Genomic DNA, 16,292 nt, shown 5'->3' with positions numbered 1-16,292 from the left:
TGCGAGCTTCTGTTTTCTGCCTGGCTGCGCTCACCGCCTTCCTATGGCACCTCAGGGAATTGCCCTCTTATTACCACAATTACAATCTGTACACATTTCATTAAACTAATATCGCTTCGCACAGGCTTTCTCCACAGAACTGCACAGCTGGAGGCCCATTTCTTTTCCTCAGCTTAAACACTTTGACAGGTTAAGAAAGCTATTATGGCTGAATAACAGGTGTTGCAAAACAATGTGCATTTGATGCTTAAATGAGAGAGCTTTTTTATTGACTGCTTTTATTGCAGCTAAGGCTCTCCTTTTTCACAATGATTGGATTTTTATTGTTTTTACTGCTTTTTAAAGTGTATTCTGTTGTTTCAGAATAGGTCCGAAGTGACTATGTGTGGTTATTTGTTATTCTCCTGTCCTTTCTTTATTATTATTATTATTATTATTATTAGTAGTAGTAGTAGTAGTAGTATTAATTGTACTGCCACATTCCTTTCCAGGTGAAGAATAGTGGCAGAAATAGAAGAATTTTATTGGGACTCTTTTTCTCTTTCTTAATAGAAACACGCCAACTTCATCACCAGTCCCAGGGGGCCTCTAAGGGGCTGTGTCTTCATCACTTTGCGTCTGTTTATATCGTCTTCTTCATTCCACTCATCTACCTTCCAGTGACCCAGTGAATTGGCTCCCAAATGAGGGACAATAAAATAAAAACCGTGGGAGTGATGGTTTACTATTAGTGCTTCTTATCTGAATATCACTTTCTCATTATTTGTTTGGAACTTCAGTGCATAGAACACACATGCTGATGCATAGTTTTTAGTTTGTATCCTTTATCTCTTGACATTTTGCTTGGTTTTCCTCACACTCATCAACATTAAGCAACTCTATTCCTTTTCTCTATTTGCTCATAGAATATCATGCTCAGCAGGATTTGGTCTGCTTTATTATTTCAATAAGATAATTTTTGCTGAAGAGACAGTCAAGTGTTAAAATACCATTTTTCAAAGGCAGTGCTCAGTGGGAGAGAACATGCGATTATGAAAGCATAGAAATGGGTGGAAATAAAAGATGGCTTTGTAATACTTAGATTTGTGCTTTTATAGAATCGAATGCAGTACTTTTTGTATGGTAGGTACTCAGAAATGCTTATTAGCTTCACTATAAGCCATAGCACACCTTCTTAAAGCAAAATTCATCTTATATGTTTACTTATATCTTATACCAGTAGAAAGCAGAAAGAAAAATGAATAGGTGAAAAAAAGTTTGAAGTCTATGTTAGCTGAACATTTATATTTTTCTTACTGTTTTCAAATTTATAATCATTATAATCATTTTCCATTCAGTTTGTTAGGTCAACTGAAGCCAAGTCTGTGAAAAGATTCATGTTTTACCCAAAATATGTATGTCATCCATCAGGGTTGGGTCAGTACCTTTTTCTCTCCATGTTTTTAATATCTAGAGAATTTCTTAATATAAAGTAAAGCTTCAATAATTGGTCGTTTGAAAACGTTAGTCCCTTTGAAGATTGGGAATACTGCATGTAGATTTCAAATGAGTTGAAGACTTCTTAAAACTCTAAGCACAATTTTGTGTACATGCACAGAAGTGATGGTGGAAAGAACTTTTGGATTTCGTTTGTGTTTCAAAGGACTCCATGAGTCAAAATAATTTTTATGTTAGAAAAAACATTTGAGTGATAACTTAATAAACATTAGTCTCTAAGAGATTATTTACTGAGTGAGAAGTTTAAATATTTTTTCTATTGTAGAGTCACAATGTGGGAGTCAGAAAACTTGATAACCTTTACTTATTCTTATAAAAACATCCTTAAAATGCTTTCTTTCCTCAGAGCCAGAGTCTATCAATTCCCAGCATGCAACTGTGACACAGATGTATATTTTTAATAATAAATAAAAACTTGTATTTTCTATAAATTGTTATAGATTAAAAAGTGCTTTCTCATTGAAAAGAGGACCAAAATCTATCTCAGTGTAGTGCTTATTCACAAACATCTCTGGGAACAGGGGAAGTCAGTTCTATTTTCAGGGATTTCCTAATAAAGTGTGTGTTTTAGTACCTGTGGTATTGTTATTTAACTCCTCAATTATTTAAAATACTAATAGTAACTTTACATTTTGAAGCCCATCTCTTGCAAGAATTTAATACATTTTGTAATGTGAAGTAGGATTGCTATTCTCCACATTTCACAGGTATGATAGCTCAAAAGCAGACATTGTTCACTGTTTTTTCTTATGGCTATCTGGTCCACCAGTGAGATATTAGCTCTTAGTTTTAGTTGGTTGGTTGCTTCTACAATAATAAAAGTATTATCTATTTATCTGTTCATCATCTATGAATTTAGGAATATCTTTGCCAAAAAAACTTCTCCTGAAATGTGTTATATACTATTTATGGATTCAAGCTGAAGTATAAATTAATTAGGAAGGTAAATAAAAGAAAAAGAATAAATGAAAAATAATTTTTTAAGTTTGAACCAACAGAGTTAACTGAAATACTGCAGATAACTACCTATATAAAGATACAGCCAGATTCTACATGATATAATAGTTTATGGTAACCCATTGTATTAAGTTTTAGGAATTATCTATTTTGCTCATATGAATGCATGGGGTTTTCAGGATGGGCTTTAGTTTGAATAAAAGATGATTTATAATGTTGACAGGATTTTGATTTATCCTTTAAGTTTCAATTATGCTAATAATGGCTTTACCACATTATGAATAACATTTATCAGATTTTAGATGAAAAGCTAAGTTCAAAAAAGTTAAATTCAGTTTTACCTCTACATATTCTTCCTTTTCAAATATTACTGCAAAGTGTGACTATGTTTGAACGGATCCTCTGATCCAGTCTATTGAAAATAACAGAAGCAGAGCTGCCGTGCCTGGCCATAGGTCTGCAGAGGAGGAGCTGGGCAGATCTGGGGTGCCCTCACTGGCCTCTCTGCGTGTCTGGAGGACTCTGGATTTCTGCGCCCAGACTGCTGGAGTTCCCTCAGGCTTCCAGGTGCAGTGAAGGAGAGAGGTGGGTTTGAGGCTTCCACATCAGCCTCCCCATTCCCGGCTTCATTTGGAGACCTGCTGAGCTCCCGATAGGTGGGCTGGCCCACACTACCAGCCTAGCCCAGCCTGTTTAGCTGCCGCGCCTGGCCATAGGTCTGCAGAGGAGGAGCTGGGCAGATCTGGGGTGCCCTCACTGGCCTCTCTGCGTGTCTGGAGGACTCTGGATTTCTGCGCCCAGACTGCTGGAGTTCCCTCAGGCTTCCAGGTGCAGTGAAGGGGAGAGGTGGGTTTGAGGCTTCCACATCAGCCTCCCCATTCCCGGCTTCATTTGGAGACCTGCTGAGCTCCCGATAGGTGGGCTGGCCCACACTACCAGCCTAGCCCAGCCTGTTTAGCTGCCGCGCCTGGCCATAGGTCTGCAGAGGAGGAGCTGGGCAGATCTGGGGTGCCCTCACCGACCTCTCTGCGTGTCTGGAGGACTGTGGATATCTCTGCAACCAGGGAGGGTCCACAGGTTCCTGAAGCACTGCGGCCTGTGGTGAGTACCCTAACCCGGCTGCGATTGAAGAACTGTGGAGCTTCCAAGGGGCAGGTGGGCGCACAGTGTCCCTGAGGCCCAGCTTGTCTGGAACTGCGGAGTTCTGAGCAGGCAGAGGAGGGCCACTGGTTCTGTAGGCCTAATGGCTTGGAGTAGCACGGCGCCAGAGTCCCAGTAGCTCCAAACATAGAAGGGGATTTTCAACAGATCCTGAGGAAGCTTTCAAATAACACTTGAAACACAGAAATATAGGAAAATGACAAAACGAAAGACCAAATTACAACCTCAAACCTCCAGCCCATCTCAAGAAACCCTAGGAGCAATGTATATAGAAGAAAATATATCCCATTCACCTCATATATCGGACACAATAGCCACTGAAATTGACAAGCAACTCCAGGAAGCTTTAAAGAAATTCAAACTCGAAATAATCTCCAAGATAAAAGAAGAAATGATAAAAGAAATGAAAGAGATTCTAAATATATCTAAAGAAAACACAGATAAAAAATTGGAGGAACTAAACAAAAAGATAGAATCCCTAGACGAGCAATATAAGAAACAAACAGAATACATAATGCAGATGCACAGAGATATACAGGAAATAAAAAACTCCACTGAAAGTTGTAAAAACCGCCTTAATGAAAGTGAAGATAGAATTTCAGACCTTGAAGACAGGACTGCAGCTAGTGAACAGGAAAGGAAAGATCTTTTGAAAATAACAAGGAACCAGGAAACAACAATTCAACAACTGCAAGACGATGCAAAGAAGAATAACATAAGAATGATAGGGATTAATGAAAGAGAGGGAGACAACATGAAGGATGTCAGGAGGATATTTAGAGAAGTAATAGCTGAAAATTTCCCAAGCATGAGATCAGAAACTGACATCAGGATCAGTGAAGCATATAGAACTCCAAACAGTCATAACCAAAATAAAACTACACCCAGACATATAATAGTCACCATCCCAGAAATCCAACACACGAATAGATTATTAAAAGCTGTCAGAGAGAAAAGACAAATCACTTATAAAGGAAAACCTATCAGAATCACAGCAGACTTCTCAGCACAAACGATAAAGTCAAGAAGAGCATGGAGTGAAGTATTCCAGATCCTAAAGCAAAATGATTTCCAACCAAGACTGATATATCCTGCAAAACTATCATTCAAAATAGATGGTACAATACGATACTTCCATGACAAAGAACAGCTGAAGAACTTCATGAACACCAAGCCAACCCTGCAAAAAATATTGAAAGACAGTTTAGATACACAAAGGAAAAAAGCACTAAGCAAAGCAAATAATTAAACAGAACCGAAAGATAAAGATGCAACAGCAGAGAGATAACATTCCTACAATTAACCAGCATTTAACAGTAATAACCATTAATGTAAATGGTCTCAATGCACCAATCAAAAGAAACAGATTAGCAGAATGGATCAAGAAACAAAATCCAACCATATGCTGTTTACAGGAAACCCATCTAACCCAGAAAGATACTCACAGACTGAAAGTCAAAGGATGGAAAACAATTCTTCATGCAGCAGGAATCCAAAAAAAGGCAGGAGTAGCCATTCTGTTTGCAGACAACGTGAACTTTAAACCAACAATGACCATGAAGGACAACAAAGGTCACTACATACTCGTAAGGGGAAAACTCCAAGAGGAAGAGATAACTATCTTAAATATATACGCACCAAACTCCAGAGCACCCAGTTATATAAAACAATTATTAACAGAAATGAAAACTCAAATTATCAGTAACACAATTGTAACAGGAGACCTTAATACACCACTGACACCAAGGGACAGATCAACCAGACAGAAAATGAGCAAAGAAATAACAGAACTGAATCACACCTGTGAACAAATGGGTTTGATAGACATATACAGAATGTTCCACCCAACAACATCAGAATACACATTCTTCTCAGCAGTACATGGATCATTTTCTAAAATAGACCATATATTAGCTCACAGAACATATTTAAGCAAATGCAAAAGAGTTGAAATCATCCCTTGCATATTATCGGATCATAGCGCTCTGAAATTAGAAATTAATGACAAAGCATACTGCAAAAATTCCGCAAACACATGGAAACTAAATAACACACTCTTGAGTAATCAGTGGGTCACAGAAGAAATTAAAGAAGAAATTAAACAATACCTAAAAGAAAATGAAAATGCAGATACAACTTACCGGAATCTGTGGGATGCAATGAAAGCCGTTCTGAGAGGAAAATTTATTGCACTGAGTTGCCACATCAGGAAAACAGAACGAATACAAATAAATAACTTGATGCTACACCTCAAACAGCTAGAAAAAGAAGAGCAAGTCAAGCCCAAAGCCAAAAGAAGAGAGGAAATTATAAAAATCAGAGCAGAAATCAATGCAATAGAGACTAAGAAAACAATCCAAAGAATCAATGAATCAAAGAGTTGGTTCTTTGAAAGAATAAATAAAATCGATAAGCTCCTAGCCAACCTTATTAAAAAAAGGAAAGAAAAAGCTCAAATTCATGCAATAAGAAATGAAAAAGGAGAAATCACTACAGACCCAATAGAAATACAGAGGATCATCAACACCTATTTCGAAAACCTCTACTCTCAAAAGTTTGATAACACAGAAGAAATAGACAGATTCTTAGAAGCATATGAAGTACCAAAGCTAGATCAAGAGGATATAAAACTGTTGAATAACCCAATCTCTGCTAATGAAATTGAGAATGTAATTGGGTCCTTGCCCACCAAGAAGAGCCCAGGCCCAGATGGATTCACTGCAGAATTCTACAAGAAATATAAAGAAGACCTAATGCCGACACTCCTCAAACTATTCAATGAAATTGAAAGGGAAGCAATCCTTCCTAAGTCATTCCTGGAAGCAAATATTACTCTAGTACCAAAACCTGAGAAAGACCCAACTATAAAAGAGAACTATAGACCGATCTCCCTAATGAACACAGATGCAAAAATCCTCAATAAAATATTGGCAAATAGGATCCAGCAAATCATCAAGAAGATTATACACCATGACCAGGTAGGATTCATCCCAGGAATGCAAGGATGGTTCAACATACGCAAATCAATAAATGTAATCCACCATATCAATAAAGCCAAAAATAAGAATCACATGATCATCTCTATAGATGCAGAAAAAGCCTTCGATAAGGTCCAACACTTATTCATGATAAGAACTTTACAGAAAATTGGAATAAATGGTCTTTACCTCAATATAATAAAGGCCATTTATGACAAACCAACAGCCAGCATCATACTAAATGGCCAAAAATTGAAAGCCTTTACTTTAAAGTCGGGTACAAGACAAGGATGTCCTTTATCACCACTCCTATTTAATATAGTACTGGAAGTACTAGCCAGAGCAATTAGGCAAGAAAGAGAAATAAAAGGGGTAAAGATAGGAAAAGAAGAAGTTAAATTATCATTGTTTGCAGATGACATGATACTCTACATAGAAGACCCCCTAAACTCCATTGAAATACTCTTAGATACAATAAATAAATTCAGTAATGTGGCTGGATACAAAATCAATACTCAGAAATCAATAGCATTCCTATACACGAACAACAAAATTACAGAGAGGGAAATAAGAGAAACTGGACTATTCACATTAGCAAGCAAAAAAATGAAATATTTAGGAATTACTCTTACGAAAGAAGTGAAAGACTTATACAGTGAAAATTATAATACATTGAAAAAGGAAATTGAAGATGATCTCAGAAAATGGAAAGACATCCCTTGCTCATGGATAGGAAGAACAAACATTGTGAAAATGGCCATTCTCCCAAAACTGTTATACAGATTCAATGCAATCCCAATAGAAATACCATCAACATACCTTATAGATCTAGAGAAATCACTCCTAAATTTCATCTGGAACCAGAAGAGACCTAGAATCGCAAAGGCAATTCTAAGCAGCAAAGACAAAGCAGGAGGCATCACAATCCCTGACTTGAAGTTATACTACAAAGCAACAGTAGTAAAATCAACATGGTATTGGAATCAAAACAGAGCTGAAGATCAGTGGAATAGATTAGAAGATACAACCACAACTACGAACACACTCAACCACCTTATTTTTGATAAAGGAGCCAAGCAGGTTCACTGGAAGAACGACAGTCTCTTTAATAAATGGTGCTGGAAAAACTGGCTCTCCATTTGCCGAAAACTAAAGCTAGACCCATGTCTATCACCACGTACTAAATTAAAATCTAAATGGGTCAAAGATCTGAATATTAAAACAGAAACACTAAATCTATTGGAAGACAAAATAGGTAGAAACCTTGGAGACATAGGAGTAGGTAAAGAATTCATGAACAGGACTCAAACCGCACGGGAAATACTTCCCAGAATCAATAACTGGGACCACTTCTTATTAAAAAGTTTCTGCATGTCAAAAGAAATCTCCAGCATAGTGAAAAGAAAACCCACAAACTGGGAAAAGATTTTAGTGAACTCTCTCTCAGACAAGGGCCTCTTGTCTAAAACATACAAAGAATTAAAGAAACTCAGACCTCCGAAATTCAAAGATCCAATCCAAAAATGGGCATCTGAGATGAATATGCAATTCTCAGATGAAGAAATGCAAATGGCAAATAAATACATGAAAAAATGCTCATCATCATTGGTCATTAGAGAAATGCAAATTAAAACCACACTGAGATACCATCTCACTCCTGAAAGAATGGCCAGGATCAAGAAAACCGACAACAAATGCTGGAGAGGCTGTGGGGAAAAAGGAACTCTCCTGCACTGCTGGTGGGAGTGTAGACTGGTACAGCCTTTGTGGAGATCTGTCTGGAGATTTCTCAAAAAGTTGGGACTGGAAATCCCATTTATTCCAGCTATTCCACTTCTAGGCATATTCCCAGAAGAACTGAAAGCATCATACCACAATGATATATGTGCACCTATGTTTATAGCAGCACAATTTGTAATCGCCAGATCTTGGAAACAACCCAAGTGCCCATCAACTGAGGAATGGATAAAAAAGTTGTGGTATTTCTATACAATGGAGTATTATTCATCTATAAAGAAGGATCACATTGAGATATTTATCAATAAATGGGCGCAGCTTGAGACCATACTCATAAGTGAAATAAATCAATCTCGCATGTGTGAATACCGAATAGTTTCCCTAATGTAAGTAATGATTCAAATATATAAAAATATGTGGTAATCATGATTCCCCATTAGGTGGCCTTGAAGCCTTATAAAGTTTTCACTCATTAATTAGAAAGGCTTTATTCTGGGCTCCTTGATATGAAAATATTTGAAGCTAGAGTATATGAAGTTTTACCCAAATATTTCAAGGAAAAAGACACTATGGTAACTACTATTAAGTCAGGTTATAAGGTGGTGAAGTACTAGGTTATTGAAACAGTCATGCTGTGACCTCTATTGTTATATTGTTATGTCCTGTTTTATCTCAATCTCCCCCTTATTGTTTCAAAAAAATTATTTAGTCATTTCTTATGTTTGTCTTAATTAAAGAAAAAATTCAAAAAAATTAGGATATATAAATAGTAACTCTTTTCGATTTCCTATTAACTTGTTTTGAAGTCCTGTAGTACTCCCACGATCTTGTTTTGACTGATTAGACTCTGTTCCATTCTATATGATAGTATCAAGTTTGAAGACATAGGCAACTACTTTGAAGACAATAAGATTCACTAAGATACCCATTCTGGTTTGACTATTGTCTTCTTTGGAAGTCCTGTAATGTTTACAATGCCTAAGTTTTATTGGTCTTGTTCTCTACTGTTTTGTCCAACTTTATAATATCTAATAAGATAGACAATTCTTTTTAAGGAAACAAGGGACAACGTTGATAACCATTGTTGATAAACTTGTACTCTGTTCTACACCATGTGCTATGTCTATCCTTGGTATTGACTGACAGCTTTGTTTTGCCATATTTGACTGTATTCTTCCCCCCCGCCAAAGAAAGTAATAAGCACTAAGGAGTAATAAAATCCAAGATGTGTAAATTTTGTTGTAAAAAAGAGAGGGAAAAAAAAAAAAGAAAAAGAGCTCTAACGGATATAACAGCAAGTGTGTTTGGGGGTGTTAAATAGCTGACTTTATCAATGTTTTTGGAACATTGAACACAGCTGTTTGCAGTCTCCCTGTTTGAATGTCCACCTTGTGTTCTTTGATACTGTGATTTGAGGAACTGTTTTCGAGAAAATAGTGTGTAATCTACTAGCAGGTAATTTCTTACTGTTATGGTTTTTTGTTTTGTTTTGTTTTGTTTTGTTTTGTTTTGTTTTGTTTTGTAGTTCTGTATTGCGTGTACCCTTACGCCGCTTTGGTTTGTTTTGTGTTTTTCTCTTTTTCCTCTTAAAAAAAAAAAAAATAACAGAAGCAGCTGTCATGACAGCTTGGCAGTTAGACTGTGTCTGTGTTGTCTTTCTTTTGTGCTAGAAATTCATTTTCCTGAGAGTATTTGTGTTATTGAAAGCAGCAGAGCCCGGTGATGCTGGCCATTACCTCTACTTCATTTCCATTCTGCCCAGCAGTCCCCTCCCAGCTTCCTTTTTGGACCCCGAAGTCTCCATCACTTCACTGTCTCTCATCAAGCTCCATCTTGGCCATGGAGGGAGCTTGCTGTGCACAGCAAACCAGGGAGGAGCACCGCTCCCGGGATTCTGGGGCTTCCTGGGCTTGTTCCTGAGCCAGCAACAGCTGAGATGACCCAGATTCAGGAACTGCTTTCCTGTCTGTTTTACCATTTCCCGGAATGACACTCTTGCATTTCCACTAGGATTTGAAAGCACAGCATGATGTGTGTGTGGTATAATTTCCTCTGCTGGAAGAATGAGGGCACAACGGGAAATTTAAAGCCCTCAGGAGTAACAGGTTGAGTGTAACAAAGCAGAAAATATGTGCCTGGTATTCCATTGTCCGTGTGTGTGTGTGTGTGTGTGTGTGTGTGTGTGTGTGTGTGTGACAGAGAGAGAGAGAGACAGACAGACAGACACAGAGAGAGAGAGAGACACAGAGAGAGAGACAGAGACAGAGACAGAGACAGAGACAGAGACAGAGAGACAGACAGGCAGAGATAGTGGTAAGAGAGTTATATTCACCTATGTGGTTATAATCACCAGACTTATGCAACCTTTAAATACAACATGAAAAACTGGAAGAATGTATTTTAATTCTTTTTAGATAACAGTGTGCCAGAAAGAAAAAGTAATAATTTAATTTAATAATTCATTTAATAAAAATATTCATTTGTTACCCAGTAATGGCAAATAACATAAAAATCCCAATAGTCCATAGACATAGAATGAAAGACAATTTATTTTTCTCCTCTTCTTCTTAGTTTCTGTTGAAAATTACATTAGCTATTAATCAATATCCCTAAAAAGGATTATTGTATCTGAACAGTAGTTTTTAAGCTCTGGCATGCACTAACATCCCTTGCAAACCTGGTGAAACTGTATAGATTTTATCCTTTCCTGCACGGTGAGGTCAGGGTTATGCTGCTCCATTAAATCTGCAGTTTTGTTTGTGTCCCATTTGAAAACTACTGATCCAAACCAGAAGGGCAATAACCACAACTGATTCACCTCTGCTTATTTTAAGGAATTTTGTATCATTTTATGTTGCACAATTTAGTAATTTTGCAGCCATCTCTGATCCTTAAACTACAACTCATAGCCAATCAACCTTCCTGACTCTGTTTATTATTATAAATTACCAAATTATAATGGTATACATTTATGGTGCACACAGTTATATTAAAGTATATATTTTGTATATCAATGGCATATATATTAATTACAGTGATTAATCAAGCTAGTTAACATATCACCACAAATATTTATTGCTTTTGTGATGAGAACATATGAAAACTACTCTCATTAATTTTGAAATGTACATAATTGTTAATCATAGTTTTCATGATGTGCAATAGATGTCAAAAAAACCTTAGATGTCAATTAAAAAAAACCCTTAGTCTTCCTACCTAACTGAAATTTTTTACCTTTTGACTAACATGTTTCCAATTCCCCTGTTTCCAACCTCTGTAATCATGAGTCTACTCTCTCCTTCTGAGTTCACTTGTTTGAGCTTTATGTATAAGTGGACTTTTGTGCCCTTGGATATTTGTCATGATTCTAGCTTACTTTACATTGCATCATGATGCTCATGTTCCTCATGTCACCACTACAGTTTTCTTTTGAAGGCTAAAGATTATTCCATTGTGTATAGAAAGCAAGTGTTCTTTTTCCATTCATCCATTGGTGGAGACACATTGATTTATTTCATAACTTGACTGTTGTGAATATGTGCTGTGCTGAACATAGGCATGCAGATAATCTTTGACATTTGACTTCAAAGACTTTGGACATATAGGTGCATCTTATGGCAGTGGGAATTTTTGTCTCTATTGTAGCTTTTTGAGGAAACTCTATATAATTATTTATAAAGGTTATACTAATTAAATCCTCCCAACAGTGACAGGGTTGGTTTCTTCATTACTGCGACACCCAGGACTTCAAGGAGGCAAGGTTTATTAGTTTTATTAGGGCTCACAGTATGTCAGATTTCAGTGCATAGTTGCTGGCTCCAAGACAAGGACCCAAGGCACAGGATGCTTCCTGATAGGATGATGGGCTGGAAGCAGGGAAGGAAGTCAGAGGAGAAGTCAAGTAGACAGACTTTCAGGCCACACCCCCAATGCCCACCTCCTCTGAGTGAGGCCCCAGCTCCCAAACTCATCCTTAGCTATAAACTCAGTGGGGGACCAGTCATCCTGTCATTCCCCATAGCCCACCTGGGAGCATGTGAGTTGGGAAAGATGTCTAGATATGAATCATCACACTCATCTGCACTTATTCTATTTTATCTTTTCAATGATAGCCATTCTGATAGTTGTGAGGTGGTAGCTCATATTTTTTAAATTTTCATTTGAATTTCTCTAATGACTAATGATTTTGAACTCCTTTTTTTTCATATATTGTATATGTTGGTCATTTGTGTGTCCTCTTTTGAGAAACATCTATTCTGTTTTTAAATTGAGTTTTCTTGCTATTGAGTTTAGGTTGAATGCTATTTTCGTTACTGTAAGCCTGCAGTATAGCTTGAAATCAGGTAATATGGTACCTAGAACTTCTTTTTTCCTCAAGAGTGTTTTAAGTATTCAGTACTTTTTTGTAGTTCCATTGCATTTTATGATTTTATTTCTATTTTTGTGGAAAAATGTTAGAATTCTTACATGGTTTATATTGAATCTGTACATTACCTTGGGTAGTGTGGACACTTTAAAAATACTCTTCCAATTAATGAAAATAGAATATTTCTTATCTGTTGGCTCTTCATTTTCTTCAATATTTTATAGTTTTTAGCATTCAGATATTTTTAATTGTATTAAATCTATTCTAAGTATTTCATCTTAGTTTTTGTAGCTATGGTCAATCAAATTGTTTTGTTGATTTCTTTTGAAACTTTGTAATTAGAGTATAAATCTGCTACTGATTTGTGTGTACTGATTTTATGTTCTGCAAACTTATATATGCATTTGTTCTAGTAGTTGCTCAGATTCATTTTAGGGTTTTTACATATAAAATATGTTGGCAGCAAAGGGTAACAATTTTACATTGTTATTTCCTGATTTGTGTCTTTTTCTTGCCTATGTGCTCTGCCAGGCACTTACTGGTATTATGTTGATTAGAAGTAGTGAGAGGGTTATCCTTCTTTTTTCCCTGTTTTAAAAGAAAAAATTTCAACATTAGCTGTGGCTTTGTCATGTATGGTATTTATTTTGTTGAAGTATATTCCTTTTTCATTTCATTTGTTTGTTATCATGGAAGAATATGAATTTTGTCATATGATTTTTCTGCATCTAGTGAAATTACATGGCTTTTGTCTGACACTGTGTTTATGTGATATCTCACATTAACTTATTTACCCGTATTGAAGCATTATGCATCTCAAAGATAAATCTCCTGTAGTCACAATGAATCATCCTTTCATCATGCTACTGAATTTATTGTCTAGTAGTTTATTGAAGACTCTATCTTTTATATAGACCAAATTTTACTTATTTTTACCATTTTATCACCAATCTATTTAGTCACCAATAAAGTCACCATATTGGAACAGTTTTCTTGATTATACCCTTGCTATTCCTTACTCAGTTCTCTACTGTATATGGCGATCCTGCTAACACTTAAGACCATTTCCTTCTCCTCCTAGCAATGCCTCATGACTTGCAATAAAATTCAGAAAAGAATCTTAAGAATTCTGGAGCTGATTATCTCTCTTTCCTAATGGAGCTTGTGTCTCTCAGATATATACTGGTTTCTATTTTGGCATACCTGTCTGATTGCCTTCCTTTTCTGGGATCAGTCTTTCTCTAGGTTACAACCTCGACCAGTAATTTTCTCCTTTTCAAACCCACACATAGCAGCTGGCTCTTAGTCAAAGAGGACTACTTGATTATTTTTTGTCGGATAGAATTCTACAGCAAACAAAGTTAATTTGCTCTATGTTTTGCAGCACTTATTGCCCCATGACATGTTATAGATTTATTTGTTTATTTACCATGAATAGAATGTGAGCTTCCACATAAAGATCTTTTCACATTTTGATTCCATTTGGACTTTAAAAGTCTTAAATCTAAAAATGGTTTTTGTAATTTTGTTATACATGTTAACAATAAGATCTGGGGTTTTTAGTAATCATTCCGAAGATTCACAGAACACGTATTTAACTTTTTAAAAAATTTGTGAATGTGAAACTTAGGCTAAATTCTAATTTGTTACTAATACAAATGTGTGTATATTCTCAGGCAACTAGTGAGAACTATTTCCTTACTATTTGTTTGTTTCTTCATCAGTAAATTTGGTTCATAGTGACTTCTTATCCTCACAACAAAGCTGTATGTGTCCATGATGTCTCATGTGCACAAGCTCATTGTTCTATAGTCAGAAAACCATCCAATCAATTCCATGTAGGATACCATAAAATTATTTTAATACAATAGCTTAGATTTAGCCTAATTTCTGAACCACAAAATAGAACCTATTGACTGAGAAATGGTTTTTGTATTACCTCTGTGTGTATAGGACATTTTACATCCTTGATTTTCACAATATTTATTTAAGTATGAAAGTGATAGGTCAGAAAAATGTCTTCATAATTTCAGATAAGGTATATTTTATGAAACATCCCTAAATTATTTGATTCTGATGATATTTAATGCTGGTTATTTGAGTTTAGTTGTAAGAGTTAGTCCTGGCATGAATATTTTTTTTTATTTAGAGAAAAAAAGCAAAACATAAAGAAGGGTGGAAATAATACAGAATTTTTAAAAAGTAAGAAATCACTAGTACATATTGTTATCATAGAAGCAATTGCTTAAGTCACCAAATCAAAGCATAAAAAGTGGACAAACAAACGATGACAGTACAAACCATTCTGTGTCATGAACTAACAAAAAAGTGTGGTTATTTATTTTGTGCACTTAAACACAGATACAGTTACATCTTTTAGAGCACTTTAATTCATTTTGTTTTCTCAATATTTATTATACATTTTGAATCTTGTTATTCTTTCAGTTTATTGTTATTATAATTTATACTAGAGAGACAATATTATATTTACAAATGTGAGCCTGATATATTTCACTTATGAGGAGGATAGTCTCAGGTTGCCTCCATTTACCTATAAAAGCATCAAGATCATTCTTTCTTATAGCTGAGTAATATTCCATTGTATAAAAATACCACATATTTTTCAACCATTCTGCAGTTGATGGGCATTTGGTCATTTCCAAGATTTAACTATTATAAATTGCACTGCTATAAACATGGGTGCACATATATCGCTGTAACGTGACCTTTTCGGTTTTTCTGGGAAAATATCCAAGAGAGGAATAGCTGCATTGAATGGAATTTTCTATGGTAGTTTCCTGAGGAATCTCCATACTGATTTCCATAGTGGCTGCACCAGTCTGCACTCCCATAAACAATGGAGAAGTATTCCTTTTTCCCCACAGCCTCACCAATATTTGTTATCATTTCATTTCTTGATGACAGCTATTCTTTCCAGAGTGACATGAAATCTCAATGCTGTTTTAATTTGCATTTCTCAGATGACCAGTGATGGTGAATATTTCTTCATATATTTATTTGCCATTTGTATATCTTTATCTGAGAACTGTGTATTCATCTCAGATGCCTATTTTGTAGAGGATCATTGAGGATTTGGAGGGTTTGATATTTTTCATTTTATTTTATGTTCTGGATATAAGTCCTTTGTCTGAGGGACTGCTGACGAAAATTCTTTCCCATTCTGTGGGCTTTCTTTTCACTTTGTTGGTGATTTCTTTTGAAGTGCAAAAACTTTTTAATAAGATGAGATCCCAGTTCTTGATTCTTTGAAGAACTTCCCATGTGATTTGTATTTTGTTCATAAATTCTTTGCCTAACCCTATTCCCCCAAGATTTCTGCCTACCTTGTATTCCACTAGATTTAGAGATTTGTTTTATTATTTAGGTCTTTGATCTGTTTTAACTTTAGTTTAGCGCATGTTGATAGACATGGGTCTAGTTTCAGTCTTTGGCATGTGGAAAGCCAAATTTTCCAATACCATTTATTAAAGAGGCTATCCTTGTTCCAGTGAACATGTTAAGTCCCTTTGTCAAATATAAGTTGGCTGAGTGTCTTTGTCGTTGTATTTCCATCTTCTAATATGTTCCATTGATCC

Source organism: Cavia porcellus, unplaced genomic scaffold, assembly GCF_034190915.1.
Source record: "Cavia porcellus strain 051 isolate PalLab524CR breed Dunkin Hartley unplaced genomic scaffold, mCavPor4.1 scaffold_4, whole genome shotgun sequence".
In the NCBI taxonomy this organism is placed as follows: Eukaryota; Metazoa; Chordata; class Mammalia; order Rodentia; family Caviidae; genus Cavia; species Cavia porcellus.
This window is presented reverse-complemented; position numbering follows the sequence as displayed.